This window comes from Etheostoma spectabile, chromosome 13 (assembly GCF_008692095.1).
Source record: "Etheostoma spectabile isolate EspeVRDwgs_2016 chromosome 13, UIUC_Espe_1.0, whole genome shotgun sequence".
NCBI classification, from domain to species: Eukaryota; Metazoa; Chordata; class Actinopteri; order Perciformes; family Percidae; genus Etheostoma; species Etheostoma spectabile.
Window position 1 is genome coordinate 305,248 of NC_045745.1, and position 4,451 is coordinate 309,698.

The 4,451-nt window shown below is 44.4% G+C and overlaps 1 protein-coding gene and 1 long non-coding RNA gene across 7 annotated transcripts in view; one reads left to right on the forward strand and one right to left on the reverse strand.

The window, feature by feature from the left end:
- Positions 1–4,451, reverse strand: part of alcama (activated leukocyte cell adhesion molecule a) — a 79,952-nt gene that overhangs the window by 17,372 nt on the left and 58,129 nt on the right. The gene's annotated exons all lie outside the window — the stretch shown is intronic.
- Positions 1–4,451, forward strand: part of LOC116700425 (uncharacterized) — a 13,155-nt gene that overhangs the window by 533 nt on the left and 8,171 nt on the right. Inside the window, exon 2 of the long non-coding RNA XR_004334651.1 lies at positions 4,055–4,059. This is a non-coding gene — a long non-coding RNA (uncharacterized LOC116700425). The remainder of the gene's footprint in view (positions 1–4,054; positions 4,060–4,451) is intronic.

The window sequence follows — 4,451 nt, forward strand, 5'->3', positions numbered from 1 at the left end:
TTTATTTAAGTAAAGTGTCCACTTCTGCCATCGACTTTCTCACTAACCTAGCACAAAAGTTAACCATTCCATTGCCCATATTTCTTGTATGACCTCAAACCATTGTTGCCGTTTAGGACAATCAGGCTTATACCACTTTCTGGTTATTGATTTCCTCGCCACTGTAAGAAGTATCTTCCCCAGGTACCTGTCCCTTTGTACTGTTTCAAGTGAAATATGACCCAAGTATAAGACAGTGCATAAGAAAGTACATTACAGTCCCTGACAAAAGTCTTGTCGCTTATCTATTTTGTAGAAACACCTGCTACCCCGCTTGAATATATTTTAATCAAGATTATTACAAAAATGGCTCATTTAAATCCCAACATCTTTTGTAATAATTTTCATGGCAAAAAGTTTCTATATTCACAGCTTGGTAAGCCCATTGAGTCAATTTTTGCAAGACTAGTGTTGTCGCCTTGTCATAAGAGCTTCACCTGTACTAATAATGGATCATTAGTCTCAGGTGTATAAAACAACCCCAGTCACTAGACCTTCACATCAACTGCAACTAAACCTCTGCAAACATGCCTAAGATTCACCCTGAGACTAAGTTTTGATTATCAGAGGCTGAAGACCACCACTGCTGATGTGGCAGACACCTTCAATGTGTCTCGCGTCAAGTACAGAGGATTAAAAAAAACATTTGAAGACACTGGAATGTTTTTGACAAGCCCTGGTCAGGCAGACCCCGCAAGACAACTGCTCGAGAGGACCGTTTTTGGCTCGAAAATCCAAGGCCACCCATTTTCCACTGCAGCAGAGCTCCACGAGACCTGGTCCCCTGAAGTCCCTGTGTCAACCTGAACAGTTTTGTCGGATTCTGTCTCGAAATGGCCTCCATGGTCGAATCAGTGCCCAGAAGCCAGCACTAAACAAAAGACAATTGAAAAACTGTGTGGCATTTGCCAAGGCCCACAGCCTGCTAAAAGGATGGACGCTGGAAAAGTGGAAGAAAGTGGATTTTTCAGATTAACTTCTGTTGAATTACACCACAGTTGCCGCAAATATTGCAGGAACCTACTGGACCCGCGATTCCAAGATTCACCCAAAACATGGAAGTTTGGTGCGGAAAAATACATGGTCTGGTTAACATCCAGTATGGGGTTGCGAGAAATCTGCAGGGTGGAAGGCACATCAATAGTCTCAAATACCAAGAATCTTAGCTACCTCTTATATTCCCAACCATAAAGAGCCAATTCTCCACAGGATGGTGCTCCATCGCATACTTCCATCTCCACTTCAAAGTTCCTCAGGCGAAGAAGATCAAGATGGTCCAGGATTGGCCGGCCCATTCACCAGACATGAACATCATGGAGCATATGTGGGTAGGATAAAGAGAAGGCGTGGAAGACCAAACCAAAGAATATTGATGAACCTGAGAGCATGCAAGACTGCTTTTCTAGCTATTCCTGATGACTTAATCAATACATTGTATGAATCCTTGCCAAACCGCATGATGCAGTCCTTCAAGCTCATGGAAGTTGTAGAATACCCTCCGAACGATGGTCTGACGCTTTACTGATGATTTTAAGTTTATTGGGAACCCAACCCACAAAGTAAGAGCTGTTAAAAAAAAACAACCAAACAATGCATTAGCTACATTACAATGTAGATTCAAAGCATTAGCATAGTTTTATACTAGCTTAAAAGTCCGTCATTAGCCTATTAAACAAACGGCTAGAAACAGCTACAGTTCTTTAAAACTACTTTAAAACACCACTAACATATCATTTTTACAGTATTGTGATAAATACTAACCTTGTGCCTCTTCGAAGGGGCGCTATAAAACATTTTATATTTAACTTTGTGGCCGTTACTGTTTCATCTTTTTCCGTTACATACAGCAGGAAACTAGTTAACGTGCCAACGGGTGACTTTCAAAATAAAAGCCCATTTTATTTATAACAGGAAATAAAACACAAAAAGCTATTTCTTCAATAAAGATAAAACACACACTGGGTTATTTACACTCCCACCAAAATTATGAGTGTTTTACGTTAAACAACATGAACTACGAATAATTTTCATTATGACTGGCAGTGTTCCTTAACAGCCATGGGCTTAAGAAGCTTCTAACAAAAGAACTAACTTCTGCACTGGGCGCTCCACCATGGAAAGTTTTCCAAGACGCTCACCTTTCTTATTTAATTTCTTATCTCCAAATGAGATTTTCACTCTCCTTACAAGCCCATCCATACCTCTGACAGTCTCTAAAACCCTAGCGAGTCTCCATTCACCTCTGGGCAACAGTTCATCTGTGTCCATCACTATGTCACCTACTAGTAGGTTCCTCATCGGCGAGTGCCAACGCTGCCTTACGGTGATGTTGTGAAGATACTCCCGTTTCCAGCGACTCCAAAACTGCTCTGCCAGATACTGCACACGGCGCCATCTTTTCACTCCATACAAGTCCTCTCTGGGGAAAGTGCCAGGTGGAGGCAGTGCTTGCTGGATTTCATGTGGATCAGATGATTGGGGTGAGTGGTTCAGGCTGTCAGGACTGTTTAGGTTCAACAGTGAGGGGTCGACTGTTGACTATGGACATGGCTTCATAAAGTAGAGTCCTTAGTGAAGCGTCATTGAGTCTGCCATGGGAAAGTGATAGAGTGGAGTTCAAAACACTCCTAACTGTCTTTATTTGGCGCTCCCATACGCCACCTGCATGACTGGAGTGGGGCGCATTCATGACAAAGTCACACTGCTTTTGAGACAGAAACATACTTAGTCTCTGTGTATCAAGCTCTTGGAGCGCTGCCTTGAATTCATTCTTCGCACCAACAAAGTTAGTGCCTTGATCGCACTGGATCTGACGGACTGCACCTCGAACAGCAATGAAGCATCGCAGGCCGTTGATGAAAGCGTCAGTGGACAAATCCTCTAACATCTCGATGTGGATGGCCCGTGAGCAAAAGCAGGTGAAGAGCAGGCCATAACGTTTATGCTGTTTCCGTCCTTCCGTAGTGACAAAAGGACCAAAGCAATCCATACCACAATATGTGAATGGTGGAGAGGGCTCTACACGTTCCACAGGAAGATCACTCATTCTTTGGCCTTCTGGAAGTCCCCTGAGTCTACGACATACCACACACTGGCGGATGTATGAAGCAACTGCTCTGCTCATTCCAATCCAAAAGCCACTGGTCGGATTTCATTTGTGTGGTGAAGCCTTTCCCCTGATGCTTTTGTCTTTTCGTGATTTGTAGCTATTATTAACTTTGTCACATGGTGCTCTTTGGGGATGACAATCGGATGCTTGAATGGGTCGCGAGAGACGAGTGCGGAGTCTTCCTCCCACCTTGAGGTACCGTCTGTGTCAAGAAAACATCAAGGTGGCGCAGTTTGTTGCGACATGTTAGTGACTTCCTTTGTTTAACAATTTAATTTCTCCTCAATGCTTGACTTTGCAGATCTCTGATTATGACCGCTCAGCACTTTCCTGTTCACTCACTGTAGACAGAGCACTTGATGTAATTTTCTTAGCCCGTCGAACAGGCGGGCCACAGCCTTGATGGTCGGGACCATGAGGAAAACTTGGACAGGCGGTCGCAAGACTCAGTGTTTCGGTGGTCTTCGTTTGTAGCGTCTGAACCTTTTTGATTTCTGATCTCCTAAGGATGGTCTGATGCTCCATCTTTTGTGTACAATTTCCTTTTCCCAGAGGAACATGGGACCAGTGAACCAGTTAATGTAAGCATTCATTTACAGTTCTTCCACGGAAGCACCATCTGCTGGGTTTTCATCTGTAGGACATAAAACCATTGCTGGGGGCTTGTGCATGTGCGGATCTTCTGGACCCGGTTGGCAACAAAGGTGTGAAAGCGCCTTGCATCGTTATTTATGTAGCCTAAAACTACCTTTGAGTCGGTCCAGAAGTACTCTTTTGCATCAACACTCCCAAGCTCCTCCCTGAGCTGTTGCTGACGCCGACTGAGACCACTGCTGCAGTTAATTCAAGCCTTGGTATCGTTGCTAACTGTGGGAGAACACGGGCCTTCCCTATGGCATGGAACAGTGAATGTCTCCTCTTTGTTTCCTGAATCCAGATAAGCACTGACCGTATCCCTGGTGCTTGCATCCGAAAAATGGGAAGCTCTGTTTCTACAACCTCTCCAAAGTTTGCAGGTATGTCCATCGAGCTATGTTTATCTTCTCTAGGTTGGCAAAGTCTTGTCGCCAGCTCTCCCACCGTGGCTTCAGCATCTCCGGCAGGGGATCATCCCAACCAACACCTTGGTGGCACATTTCCTGTAAGATCTTCTTCCCAGTGAGAACATAAGGTGCAAGGAAGCCCAGGGGATCATATATATGCCACAGTAGACAATATGCCTCTGCGTGTAGCTGGTGTGTCTTTCAAGGTGTGTTTAATCTGAAGCTATCTGCCTCAATGTTCCATGAATCCCTAATGCTGC